Consider the following 15,858-nt stretch of genomic DNA (forward strand, 5'->3'; position numbering starts at 1 on the left):
GTGGGGTACAATTAAGGGTTAGGTACACAAATGGTCATTGTATCATATAAGTAAAGTTTGGGTCTCACTTTGGTCTCCACTTCACCTGATTTGAGATCAGGTACCCTTATTGATGAAGTCTGCCTCACCCCCCACAATTTACCACTACTGTCAATTCCTTTCTTATAGTATTATGATAATTGTTTAGGGTCTGCTTATGAGTGAGAACATGCGGTATTCAGTTCTTTGTTTCTGTGATAGATCACTGAGTATTAGAGACCCTAAGTCCATCCAAGTTGCTGTGAAGTTCATAATTTTGTCCTGCTTTATGGCTGCATAATATCCCATTGTGTATATGTACCACATTTTTTTTTTACCCAGTCAACTTTTGATGGCCAGTATGGTTGGTTCCATGTTTTTGCTATTGTGAATAATGCTGCAATAAACATGCATGACACAGCAATCCCCATTCTGGAAATATACCGGGAGGAACTCCAGTCACTCTGTTCAGTTTTCTGAAGCAACTTTTCTTACATTATGCAGAAAATGTTAAATGCAATATTAGGATAGTTTTTACTTGCCATGTACAACCGTGGATATTCATTCATTATAACTGTTAGGTCTCTAAAAATTTTAAGTCTGGGAGGATAGTTAGGTCAGTGGGCCAATGTGCTGAGCTGGTGGCATGGGTAAGATGCAAAGAATTACACAGAAATTCAATTGGAAAATATTATTTATTTAGAAAGTAGATTAGAGAGATAGAGAAAAGGAGGATCCACGTCCCCCAAGTTGGGTAGAGGGCCAGAGCTTACACAAAAACATGGCCACTGCTGTTTGAGGTTGAATGCTTTTTAAACCTTTAGTTTGGTGTGGAGTAGGTTCTTAAGGTGATTGGGTGGTAGTCTGTTTTAAGTCGTCGTGAAAGGGCAGGCAGATGGGTGGGTTATTCATAAAACTGTTGCCATAGAGATGAAGTCTGTCTGTGTCACTAGGTTATCCTGGTTTATGGAGTAGAAAATTAAACAGTATAAAGCAGGGTTGGGAAGGGATTGTACATTATTAATAGCTTTCTCTGGGAAAATGGTTTTGTCCATGGCTAATGACTAGAATACAAATTAAAGTGAACATCTAGAAAAACAAGACAAAGCTAAGCAGTGTTAAAATGACTGCACTTTAGTTAAGATTATTTCATTAAATCATTTCATTGTGGCATGTTAGCCTTTCAATAACCATAAAATATATTCATGCACACAAAAGAGGAAGAGAGAGAAGTTTTGGCTTTGTTTTAGTATGAAGTTAATTGCCCCACTAGTTGAAAAAACATCTAGCCTGTGGAGTAGCAAAACGACTGGAAAGACATCTGTAAAGCAGTGCAAGTCAGGCTTTGCTGAGGATGACCACTTTGGACACGACTTTCATCTAAACAAATTGTTCCCAAACCAATTGTCACAAAGTCATTAAACATTTCTTATTACCAATAACTGATCTATCAAACACATATGTTCAATTCTTGCTTTTTCCCCTCATTCTTCCACTAACTTTTGTATACTTTCATTTTTAAAAAGGAGGAAAAGGAAAAGAAATTGCCAGAATATCCCTAGTTGCTTAACATAGCTTCCTCTTCCAGAAAGAAAAGCATCAGCATGTCTTTTTATATTCACTGAGTTCGAGTTTTTTTTTTTAACCGACATTTTCTTTCCAAAACCTTTATTCTTATGATGGACTAGTATAACAGTATTGTTGTTGTTTATAAATTTTTAATGGTTAACAAAATCCCTTCCTGAGGAAATTACATTTAATCTGAAATCTAGATAGAGTTTTCTGATCATGGATAGATTTTATAAAACTTCATTCCAAGTCTAGAGAGAAGATTATGTGTGAGTGATCCAAAACAAGAATAAATTTGGCTTATTTGAGCAAATGAATTAAGGTCATGAAAATGGAGAAATAAGGAGAACGAAGTCAGCAAGCGACAGTTTGGAGAACAGGGTTTTGACATTTTTTGGTGAGGATTCTGAAGTCTATTGTAAGATTATGCAAAGCCATTGAAGGATTTAAGCAGGTTGGAGGCAAGACAAAATTTATATTGAAAACCTCAACTGCTACTGTGAGTAATAGTGAGCATTTGGGGAAGCTATTACTAGTAATTAGGTCAAGGAATTGTGGTGTTCAGAAAACTGAAATACAGAAGGCAAGCGAGAGAATGGCTTAATGCGATTATATTAAGACAGCAGAAAATAAATTGCTCAGTGATTATTTTTCTTGTCTATAAAAAGTTGACCAAAGGAAAGGAGTTGTGGGTAATTCCCAGGCATTTACCATATGCATATGTTTTCATTTCTGCATTCAGGGATACAGCAGAGAAAGATTGAAGGTCATAATTTCAGTTTTTAGTAGAAGGACTTATATTTTAAAAGCATATGATATTCTGTGGCAGTCTGGGTATTTGTAGGCAAACTCTACCAATTACAGCCTGACACATTTGCTGGTACAGCTGGTACTAAGTTAATGACTTCATTATTTATAAATTTTCTGACATCTGATTCCTTTCCCATCTATTCTTGTAATTATAGATTTCTTTCAAGCTACTGTATATTCTGTCTTATACATTGTTTTTTAAAATGTGTACACATATGCCACCCTCCAGAAGAAAAATGCATAAAATTTCTTTGCTCTGGCAGTCTTGGAACAACCCTGGTCTTTCCAAGTTATTGCTTGTGGTTCTCAATAATAACAGCAATATATCAGGAGAATAAAACATCTTCAAATAAGAGAAAGCTAAATAGACAGCCCAGGCTATGTTTAAGTGCCCCTTCCCTCTTGGAGCAGAATTTCCTTCAATACTTTTACCCAAAGATGTGTTACCCCAAGGTATAAAACCAGGGTAGCCTACTTTGGAGGGTACATTAGCTGCAATGTAAGTGAAACATTAATGGATAAGACTGCATCTACCCCAGGAAGTTTTATTGAGCCTTGGAGGACTGTTGTTTAATGACTCCTAGGCTTCTGTTGTCCTTTGCTGTCTATAAGGAATATACCCACTTCTGTGTGTTCTGTGTGAGTGTTCTCACTCAACAGATTCAGACAAGTTGGTAACCAGTGGACAGTAAGCCTGTTTAGCAGAAAGATTTGATTTTTCTTATGCCAAGTACTAAAAGAACATCAAGTTAAAAAAGGAATACAGTTAGTTTGATGATATCTCACTTGCCCATCTTATCTCTTATAGCATGGAACTTGGGGGTTTGATAAGAAATTCGCTGCCAGTTCCAATTTCTGTAAGAGTGTCTTCTGCAATTTCCAAGGTTCTTGTAGTTTGAGGTTTTACATTTAGGTCTTCGATTCATTTAGAGTTGATTTTTTTTCTGTGGTGATAGGTAGGGGTCTTGTTTTAATATTCTGCATGTGGCTAGACAGTTTTCCCTGCTCCATTTACTGAATAGGTTCTCCTTTCCCCAGGAGTTGGTGGTGGAGGCTTTGTCAAAGATGAGTTGGTTGAGAAATTGAGGTTTTGCTTCTGGAATCTCTATCTTATTCCATTAGTCTATATGCCTTTTCTTGTACCAATACCAGGCTGTTTTGATTATTGTAACCTTACAATAAAGTTTAAAGTCTGAGAGTGTGAGATATCACATATTAAGGAAATGCAAATTCAAACAACACTGAGATACCACCTAACTCTAATCAGGATTATCATCATCAATAACTCAAAAAATAACAGATGCTAGAAAGGATGAAGGGAAAAGAGAACACCTCTACATTATTGGTAAACTAGTACAAACTCTGAGGAAAACAGTTTGGCAATTCCTAAAAGATCTAAAAATCGACCTTCCAAACAACCCCACAATCCCCCTCTTGGGAATATACTCAAATCATTCAATGAAAAAGATACCTGTACATGCATATTTACTGCAGCATTACTCAAAATAGCAAAAACATGGCACCAACTGTGCTACCCATCAAAAGAGGACTGGATAAAAAAAATGAGGTACATATACACGATGGACTGTTATGTACCCATAAATAAGAACAAAGTTATGAACTTCACAGCAGTAGTGGGAAACTATCATGGGAGGCACACATCATTAACAAAGGTACCTGTATAATGAATATTTGTATACCTAACCCTGAATTATAACCCACATCTTTAAAATAAAAAGATTGTTTTACAAAAAAGTTACTATTACCCTACTTCCAAATAAACAATGATTGCCATAAAAGAATAGTGTGGAAGCATCAACCTTTGTAATGCCTTAGCCATCTTGCTTTCTATATAAAAGTCTTTAAACACGATGGTGATCTCATCTTAGACAATCTCATTTGAAATAAAAATTTCTATAACATATGGGTTTTACTGGAACTTTGACTGTAATAATTATGAACTGGACTTTATAAATTACATTTGAATAATGGTCTATTTTTTGTTAAAATATTTCAAATATTAACAGTCATTAAAGAGTATTAAAGAGTCTGTACAGCTGTTGAATTTTAATTCTCTGAGAAAGAATTAGGTTGGAAGTTTTAATGCCATATTTATTAAATTAAAAAATCATCTTAAAGCCACAATTATTTTAAAGGTGATATGATATTATCATACTACAAGTTTGAATTATATTTTCTCTTTATTCTTGTTTTTGGTTAAATAAAATCCTATTACTTCATCATTATTGCACTGTCTAATTTTATACCCACCTCAAATAGTATTGTCCTGAATTAACTATAACTTCCTCATTGTTGTCTTTTTACTCTGTATATACTGACTCAAATTCATTCCCTATATTTATGTACTTATGATTCTGAAATGCCAAGGTGATTTTGTATTTTCATTCTTGAACTATCCATAGTCTAAGAATAAATTTTAAAATGTTTAGCTTGCAAAAATCCTTTTAAGTCCTCAAGCAAACTTTAGTAGCTTTTTTAAATTCCTCCTTTAGTGCTATGTATATCCTTTGGTATGACTATATTCTGGATTCTCTTGGATAGTTCTAATCTGTGCTTTTTTTTCAGCTTTCTTTCTGGTTTAGACTATTCTTAAATTTTCTTTTTCTAAATGAAATATTATGTTGATATTTATATTAAAGCAACCTGAACTAGTTAGATAAACATTTATGTTTATTAACAGCAGCTTATAAGCATTTATCTAGTATTATTTGAAATGCATGATCAAATGCTCAATAACAGATTATACTTAGAAAATCACCAGTGAGAACATCTTTCTTTTCTTAATCTGTTTTCCATTCTAGAAGCAACATAATTAACACTGGTATTTCAAGGTCATTATGTAGAGCATGTAACTAATGTAAAATGCTCATGGTCACAAATGATTTAGAACACTTAACTCTTTCCAGTAAGGAAAAAAAATGTAGCTGGACACTTGATATATCATTTTATGTTGCTATGCCCATGACACACCCAAGAAGGTCTGAGAAAACACTAAGCCATGAGATTTCAAGAGTAGTAAGAAGTATGAGGAATTATAAATTTGCTGACTATATAGAGACATGTAGAAAACAATACCCCTTTTACTGTTAAAGCTTATATTATGAAATCTTATCCCTAATGTGATAGCATTTGGAGATGGATCATCAGGGAAGTGATTAGGGCATAAGGGTACAATTCTCAGGAATGGGAATAGTGTCCTTAATAGGACCTCATGGAGTGCTCTCACTTTTCCCATCATGAGAGGACACAGAAAGGACTTGGTCATTTGTGTACTAGGAAGCATGTTCTTAGAAGACATTGAATCTGCCAGAGACTTGATCTTGAATTTGCCAGACTCTAGGACTCTGCGGAATAAATTTGTTTTTTTATAAGTTACCCAGTCTATGGTATTTTATTATAGTAGTCTGAACCGTGACAGAGTGGATTCAAAAAAATCTAAAGAAGTCAAAGTACTATCTAAACAATATTTTAAAGCAGAGTGGGGAAAAAAATGAAAGTGAGGGAGAATACAGATGAATAGTAGCTGTAGAGCATTGCAAAAAATTTTGATATTGACTTCTGTAATTGGTAGGTATTATATCATGTTTGAATATTGGTGAGATTTTTTTCAATCGTGGTGAAATTCATGCTGCAAAAACATCTGTATCTATACAATTTCTGTAATTTTAGCCCATAGTAGATCAAAATGGATAAAATCCAGTGCACATTAAGAAAAGTTAGTGTTAGAAAATGTATCCATGATTTTGGAAATAATGTGGAATGTATAGGTGCAGTTAAGAGATCATTGGCAGATAAATTGATGGGAAGTTGCGGAAATACTCTTTCCATTTTTTCTATTTTGTTAAGGAAATAATAAGAAAAGATGATTGGCCAGGATCAATGACTCAACCTGTAATCTTAGCACTTTGGGAGGCCAAGGCAAATAAATTGCCTGAGCCTGGGGGTTCGAGACCAGCCCGGGCAACTTGGCAAGACCTCATCTTCACAATAAATAAAAAATTAGTTGGGCATTGTAGCACACCCTGTAGTTTCGGCTACTTGGAAGGCTAAGGCAGAAGGATTGCCTGAGCCCAGCCGGTTGACGCGGGGGTGGCCATGAGCATGTCACTGCACTCCAGCCTGGGTGATGGAGTGTGACTCGAATTCTAAAAAAAAAAGAAAAGAAAAGATGATTATATAATATATCCAGTAAAATGAAATGAAATAAAATTGAAGATTTTTAAAATTAGTTGAAATTAATTGCAAGTTGTTTTTCTTTCATGCATCAATAGACAGACAAACCAGGATAGGTAGCGGGTTCCATTTCAAAGGTCGTTAAGAGATCTTGGTACCTTCTGTTTTGCTGTTTTGTATTACTCTAGGTTTATCCACGTCCTTGAAATATAATTTGGCTTTTTTTAAGTTTTCTATTTTTATTTTAAAGATATGGGGTACAATTCAAAATTAGATTAAGTGGTCCTCATACAGGTAATGTTTGGGCCTTCCTTTGGTCCCCACTTCATTGAGTTTGAGATCAGGTACCCTTATTGATGTTGTGTGCCCTCTCCCTCCCTTCCCTGGCAGTGTCCTGCTACTGCCAATCCCTTTCTTACAGTATTATGGTTCAGGGCCTGCTTATGAGTAAGAACATGTGGTACTCAGTTATATGTTTCACTGAGTGTTAAAGACTCTAAATCCATCCAATTTGCTGTAAAGTTTTTCCTTCCTTCACCCTGCATAATACTCCATCATGTATATGTACCAATTTTTTTTTATCTAGTCTACATTCAATGGGCAGCACAGTTGGTTCCATGTTTTAGCAATTGTGAATAATGTTGAGATAAACAGGCATATGCAGGTATCCTTTTCATAGAATAATTTCAATTATTCTGGGTATATTCCCAGAAGGGGGATTACTAGATTGTGTAGAAGATTGATTTTTAGATTTTTTAGGAATCACCACACTGTTTTCCACAGAGGTTGTATTAAATTACACTCCCACCAACAATGTAGAAGCATTCCCATTTATCCACATCCTTGCCTACATCTGTTGTTTTTTGAGTTATTAATGATGGTCATCCTGACTGGTGTTAGATGGTATTTCAGTGTGGCTTTGATTTGCATTTCTTTGATGATTAGTGAGGCTGAGCAAGTTTTTATATATCTGTTGGTTGCTCATATGTTTTATTTTGGGAAGTGTCTATTCCTATCTTTTGCCCACTTTTTAATGTGGCTGTTCTTTTTTTCCTTTCAGCACATTTGAGTTCCTTGTAGACCCTGAATATTAGGATATTTGTCAGATGTAGAGTTGGCACATCTTTTTTCTCCATTCTGTGTTCTGTCTCCCCACTTTCTTGAAATTTTCTTCTCTGGACAAGAAGGCTTTCCAGAGGAATTAAATAAAAATATGAGGAGTAACTGGTACCAATCCTATTGAAAGTATTTCAGGCAACTGAGGAAGACAGAATTCTCCCCAAATCATTTTATGAAGCTAACAACACGTTGATACACAAACCAGGTAAAGATTCAACAAAGAAAGAGAACTATGGGCAAATTTCCTTGATAAACATAGATGCAAAAATTTTCAGCAAGATTCTAACATATTGGATCCAACAACACATCTCAAAAATCATCCACTATGATTAAGTAGGCTTCATCCCCAGGAGGCAGGACTCGTTCAACATCCATAAGGCCATAAATGTAATTAAAAACATCAACAGATGTAAAAACAAGAACCACATGATTATACCATTAGACACAGAAAAAGCATTCAATAAACTCTAGCATCCTTCTTGGAACATACCTCATAATAGTAAGAACCATCTACAATAAATCCACAGTCAACAAATTGCTAAACAGACAGAAATTGTAAGCATTTCTCCTGAAAACAAAACAAGACAGGGCTACCCACACTTACCTTTCCTGTTCAATATTGTGTTATAAGTCCTAGCTAGAGTAATCAGACAAGAGAATGAAATCAAGCGTATTCAAACAGGAAAAGAAGTCAAGTTATCTCTCTTTGTGGATGATATAACCATATACCTTGAAAAACCAAGAGAATCTGTTCAAAAACCTCCTTACACTGACAGAGAACTTTGGCAAAGTCTCAGGGTACAAAATAAATGTGTAAAAGACAGTCACATTCATATACATCAACAACAAATAAGCATAGAACCAAATAAAAAGCAACATTTGAACATTTGTACATCTAACCCTGAATTGTACCCCACATATTTAAAATAAAAAAATAAAATAAAATAAAGTCTCCTCATCTTCAGGCTGAGTAGGCTGAGGAGAAGGAGAGGAGATGCACTTCTTGCTGTCTCTAGAGTGGCAGAGACAGAATAAAATGTGTGTGCAAGTGGACTAGCTCAGATTAAACCCATATTGTTCAAGATCAACTGCATATCAAAATGTAACTATATTTCTAAATAGTGAATTTACAGTGCTAATTAAGCTAAAAAGTGACTGTTAGGGTTGTTCTATCTGTCTGTGTCCTCATAAAGAGAGACTAGGACACACAGAGAGGCATCAGGGGTATATCCACAGAGGCACAACCATGTGAAGAGGAAGCAAATCATGGAGAGTCTTTGAAGGAAACCAACTCTTGTTACCTTGATTGTAGACTTCTAGCTTCCAGACCCTTGATAAAATAAATCTCTGTTGCTTAAACCACCTAGTCTATAGTATTTTGTTAAGGTAGCCCTAGTAAACAAATATGCCACACAATTGTTGTACTCTGTAGGTACAGGCGATAAAAACTGCATTTTCCATTGATTGTTTTCAGAAATCTTTTCTAAAGAAGAGAGATTTTGAGACCAGCTTGGGCAGTCTGGAGAGGCATTGTCTCTACAATAAATATAAAAAATTAGCCAGGTGGTGTAGCATGCGCCTATAGTTCCGGTTACTTGGAAGTCTGAGGTGGATGGATCCCCAGAGTCCAGCAGGTCAACGCTGGGGAGGCCATGAGCATGCCACTGCACTCCAGCCTGGGCAACAGTGAGACTCCAACTCAAAAAAAAACCAAAAAGTTTCATGGAGATTTGAAAATTGGAATTAAATTTTATTGGGAAAAAAATTGAGAGAACAATTCTCATAGAATAAAGAAAGAGAAAATATACTTTTTCTCACAATAATAATATTTTCCAATACTCTTTTTTTTAATTATCGGAATTCATGGGTTCTTACTGATTTTTTATTTCTGTTATAACAGATTACCACACACTTAGTGGGAACAAACAACACAAATTTATTATCTTGCAGTTCTGCAGTTCAGAAGTACAAGCTTAGTCTCTGTTAGGTAAAACTATTATGTTGGCAGAGGTGAGATATTTTTTGGCTTTAGAGAAGAGTTTGTTTCCTTTTCTGCCTTCCACAAGCAGCCTACATTCTTTGGCTTATGAACCTGCATTCTTCCCATTTCAGTTCCATAGTCATATGTTTTCCCTTCTTCCCTCTGCTTCCCATCTCTTTACAAGTTTCCATTTGTGACTGTATATTCTTACTTTGAGATACTTCTGAGATATTAGTAAAAGATTGACTTTCTCTCCAGAGCACATTACAGACAGTAAATCTTTTAATTTTAGTGTCTTTTGCATTCTGGATAGGATTAAAGCTTCCCAACTCACCAAAGCCTGGTTCTCTTTTGCTTAGTAGTTCCATCAATATGTTCCTTTCCTCTTGAATTTTTCTATAAGCAGTAAGAAGAAACCACACCACAGCTTCAAATACTTCATTTGGAAATCTCCTCTAAATACCCAGATTCATTGCTTAAAAGTTCTGCTTTCTGCATATTTTTAGACTGCAATTCAACTAAGTGTTTTGCTACCAGAAGAATCACCTTTCCTCCAGTCTTCAAGTGGCATATTTTAATTTTTTTTTTTGAGTTCTTTCTTTCAAGTCTTATTATAATGATTTAGATGTTCCCCCCAAAATTAAAAGTAAGACTACCATAAGATCCAACAATCTCACTTCTGGGCATATATGCAAAGGAAATAAAAGCACTATCTTGATGAGATATTTGCTTGCTCATGTTCATTGGTGCATTGTTTATAATAGGTAAGATGTGTAAATAACCTAAAGGTCTGTAAAGAGATGAATGGATAAGCATATATGTTATATGTATATATACATCGAGAGGAATATTGTTTAGACCTAAAAAAGAGGAAAAGAATCCCATTTGCAACAACATGGAAGAAATTTGAGGACAAAAAGATAAGTAAAATAAGCCAAGCACAGAAAAGCAAATGCTACATAATCTCCCTTTTGTATAGAACTTAAAGAAAAATCAATTTCATAGTAATGGAGATAAGAATAATGCTTACCAGGAGCTGATAAATATGTGAGATGATGGATAGTTTAATTAGCTTGATTATGAAACTATATACATATAGTAAAATATCACATTTTGTACCCTGAATACCTCTGTAAAGCTAGAAAAATCAAATTAAACATTTTAAAAAGTAATATTCTCTAAGGTAAAACTGTTTTTGTTTTTTTTTTTTGAGTTGGAGTCTGACTTTGTCACCCAGACTGGAGTGCAGTGGCCGCTCCCGGCCACTGCAGCCTCGACCTGCTGGGCTCCGGCAATCCTTCCGCCTCAGCCTTCCAGTAGCTGGAACTACAGATGCGTGCTACCACACCCAGCTAATTTTTTATTTCATTGTAGAGATGAGGTCTAGCCAATTTGCCCAGGTGGGTCTCGAACCCGCGGGTTCAGGCAATCCACTCCCACTCACCTCAGCCTCCCAAAGTGCTGGGATTACAGGCTGAGTCACCAAGACCGGCTTGTTTTTTTGTTTGTTTGTTTGTTCGTTTTTTCATGTTTTTTATTTCTGTTGAATCCTCATCACCAATATCAACATTCTGCTCAAGTAAATCTAGTTTTTGTTGTGTTTTTTTTTTTCTATCATGGTATTTGAAAGTCTTTTATTCTCTACTTACTACTACATACAGAAACCACTACCATATATTCAGCTCACTGTTACACCAGCACTCCACTCTAGATACCAGAAACTGTATTAGTCAAGGCTGAACTAGAAACATGGGACAAATAGAAAATACGTAGAAAGAGTTCTACTGAAAAAGCAAAACAAAACAACACCACCAAAAAAAACCCAGCTGTTTTTTGTATGTAGGTCAAATAAATAAGTTGAATGGAAATATGGTGGTATCAACATCCTTGGTTCTTTCAAGTCCTATATGGTAGTACTAATCTTTGCAACCCCTCCAGGAATGCAGAATTTTTGTTGTTGTTGTTGTTTTTTGGGGGGGGGTTGAGTTGGAGACCCACTCTGTCGCCCAGACTGGAGTGCAGTGGCTGCTCCTGGCCACTGCAACCTCGACCTGCTGGGCTCTGGCGATCCTTCTGCCTCAGCCTTCCAAGTAGCCGAAATTACAGGCATGCGTTACCATGCCAGGCTGATTTTTTGATTTATTGTAGAGATGAGGTCTCGTTGCTCAGGCGGGTCTCGAACCGGCGGGCTCAGGCAATCCAATTTGTTTGTTTTGACAGAAGATGTTCTAGTAGCTTTTATTTCATAATTGCCCTCGCCTTATAGGTCAAGAAACTGTGGAAATTCTGTTAATTACTATGTATGTCTATTTTAATGATTCATTCTAACATTGGAGAAATACACAAAATAAGTTTGTGGATTCATTGAATCCACTTTGAGATGAATCTGAGCTCAAACTTCATTGATCACTTGACTTCTATAACATCCTTCTGTAACTTGTGGCAACTTTTTAAGTACCCGGGAATTAATATAATATTAGTGCTAGTGTTAAGGAACCCTCTAAAAGTCAAATTATTTTTCTTTCTAATGTATAGTCACCCAGGTAAATTGTTACATGTACATTTGGAGAATAATGGCAGAAATATTAACATTATAAATACATAATAGAACTGCAAGTTTATTTTTTCATGTGATTCCAGTCCCCTTTACATTTAAATAATTTTTAGTGTGTAAACCAACTCAAGCCTGGGAATTGAATGAGGGGCTATAACTCTGTTTTGGTGATTCAATTCAGTTTAGACTTCTGATTATTCAACCAAAAACCATTCTGCTTAGACATATAAAGGAAGAAACTAATGAACTAATCAATGACTTTTTTCTAGGATCAATTGGCTATTTCTTTAAATATATCCCCATTTTTACAATAGCCTCTTCAAAAATTAAGCATCTGATCTTTTTTGTTTGTTTTGCTTTGTTATTTTTGTTGCTGTTGCTTCTTTTTTTTTTTTTTTTTGAGTTGGAGTCTCACTCTGTCACCCAGACTGGAGTGCAGTGGCCACTCCCGGCCACTGCAGCCTCAACTTGCTGGGCTCCGGCAATCCTTCCGCTGGAACTACAAGCGCGCACTACCACGCCGGGCTAAAATGTTGTTGTTGTTGTTGTTGTTGTTGAGATGAGGTCTCACCAAGTTGCCCAGGTGGGTCTCGAACCCACACGCTAGGGCATTCCACTCATCTCAGCCTCCCAAAGCTGGATTACAGGCTGAGCCATCCAGCCTGGCTTGCTTCTTTTTTTAAGGGAGCCTTAACCCAAGGCCAGTTAGTAAAGAATCTGGCTTTGCCAAAGAAAATATCTGGCTTCTTTACACACGCAAACACACACACACACACACACACACACACACACACACAAACCTAAAATTTGCAGAATGACATTGAATTATTATGAACTCAACCAAGTGGTGACTCCAATTGCAGCCACTATTCTCAATTTGCTTCACTGCTTGAACAAATTTACATAACACTTTGGTTTTGGAGTGCCACTAGTGATCTACCTTTTTATTTTTGTTCTTGATAAATGTTTTTAAAGACCACCAGAGTCAGTTTTCTTTCAGCTGGCAAGATTAGCAATACACATTCACTCTCCTACCTCAAGGGTAATCAGTTCTCAACCCCTGTGTTATAGTTTAGTCCACAAATTCCTTGATCACCTTTCCTTCCCACAAGACAGCATGCTGGTACATTACACTGATAATATTATGCTGATTGGACACAGTGAGATAGAAATACCAATGACTTTATGCATATTGGTAAGACATTTTTATCAGAAGAAATGGAAAATAAATGACTAAAATTCAGGAATCTTTCCCTTTAGTGACATTTCTAAGGACCCAATTGGCGAAAGTATATCAAAATATTCACTGTAGTGCAAAGGATAATCTATTGCATCTTACCCCTGCTACAAACAAAATAGAGATACACTATCCAATGAGTTATTTGGGATTTGGAGTCAACATATTCCTCATTTGAGTGTACTACTCTGCTTATTTACCTAGTGACTTTAAAAAATGGGTTCAGAACCTAAAAAGACTGTAAAAGGCTTGCATTGTCATGCTAGTTGTTCTTTCACTTGAGCCACATAATCCAGCAGATCTTATTATGCTTGAAGTTTCAGTAGCAGATAGAAATAGCATTTTGGGCCTTTGGCACACTTTTATAGATGAATCAGACTCTTAAAATTTTGGAGCAAAGTCCTGTCATCTTCACAGATCATACTCGCCTTTGAGAAAAAGTGTTTGACTTTTACTGAGACTTAGAGATGAAACACTTGTATGGGCCAATCAGTAACCATGTGTCCTGTCTTGGTGTAAATATTTCAATATTTAGATTTATGTAATGCAAAAGAACAAGTTCTAAAAATTACATAAACATATATAATAAAAAAATTAAAAGTTTTAATATATCTCCTTTGAAAAAAATTAAGATGAAGATTAGCAATTATATATTCTTGAGCATGTAAAACAAATTTAAGAACCACATAATGTTTCAGCCAATTATTCAATCTAAATATAAGCTCAAATTAACAATGCAATAAGCTCGTGATTATTTCCAGTTTTATATTCTGTATGTCCACATTTAGTAATTTAATCAACAACCTCTCCCAAGGATATTACCATAAGATGATATTGAGCCCTTTAATTGCATTTTAACGCCCCTCACTGAGCTGGCAAGAGTGAAGATGGTTTAGCAGATTAATCAGATCAAATTTTTTCTTCTTAAGACAGTTTAAGACAAAAGTTGTACTCTAGCCCTTTTTCTCTCCTGCTTCAATTTCATTAGGTTAGTATAGCCATCAAAAGTCATTAAAAACAAATAGGTTCATTTTCTTTTAGTTAGTCAGTGTGAGTAATATTAAGATACACATCAAACAATCAGATAATTGCAGAAAATATTCTTCAATTATTCAATTGGGAGTATAAATTATCGTGTAGTAAATGTAAGTATACTGTTAAACATTTTATTTCTGAAATAGATTTGGTATCACCTTCAATGAAGGTTTATGGAGGAACCATAAGATAAATTAACTTTTGTTAAGCTCTGTATATCCCAAAAAGCAAATAACATAGTTTAAGCCTGTTGTCAAAGATTATACTATACAGTGATTAACAATTATTAATGTGCAATTCTTGGCAAAGTGTAATGGTCAAAATATTTGACCTAAGGTATAGTAAAATTTGGTGCTTTTGTTTTTGCTTTAAATTGTGTATTGACTTACAGTATATAAAATATTTGTGTAATCAGATGTTATTGGATTTTTTACTGCTTTATTGCCCAAGTTTATTGTTCAATCAAAACAGCATATATTTTAGTGCCCTTGTTGACAGGAAGTAATTCCAAATCCTTCATTCTGAAATTCCTCTTCATATTTTCTCCTACTGCCCTTAGTAAAAGAGAGAGGAGCTAGTCAGCAGTTTTTATATTTTCACAATTTATTTTCTCTTCACTTTAACTAAGGTGAGCCACTATTATGTGCTTGCATGAAGTTTTCACTATTCTGAATATATAATAATATAAAGCAGAAAGAATTAGTTAGATAATATAAATATCATTGAGTTTTGTATGACATAAATATTTTGAAATGTGCTGATTACCTTTAGTAATTAGAATTGAAAAAAAACTAATGAAAATAGAATGAAGAGCAATTTGAAGACCCTTTGTCCCTTGAGTCATTTTTAACAATAGGAAAAACAAACATTTATTAACCTGACTTTATTTCAGCAAAAGAGGATTGAAGTTTGAAAATTATATGTGTTTGTTTGCTTACACATTTTTACAGTATGCTCTGTTTGTCAAATTCACCTGTACATTAAAATCTAGATGATAAAATAACTTACTGGTTTTTTTTGTTTTTGTTTTTGTTTTCTGAGTTGGAGTCTCACTCTGTCGCCCAGACTGGAGTGCAGTGGCCTCTCCCGGCCACCGCAGCCTCGGCCTGCTGTGCTCTGGCGATCCTTCCGCCTCAGCCTTCCAAGTAGCCGGAATTACAGGCATGTGCTACCATGCCCGGCTGATTTTTTGATTTATTATAGAGATGAGGTCTCACTGCTCAGGCGGGTCTTGAACCCTCGGGCTCAGGCAATCCACGCACCTCAGCCTCCCAAAGGCGCGGGATTACAGGCTGAGCCACTGAGCCCAGCAATAACCTAATCTTTATGAAATAAAGTGTT

This window comes from Carlito syrichta, unplaced genomic scaffold (assembly GCF_000164805.1).
Source record: "Carlito syrichta isolate Samal-C Ts95f unplaced genomic scaffold, Tarsius_syrichta-2.0.1 Scaffold311928, whole genome shotgun sequence".
Taxonomy (NCBI): Eukaryota; Metazoa; Chordata; class Mammalia; order Primates; family Tarsiidae; genus Carlito; species Carlito syrichta.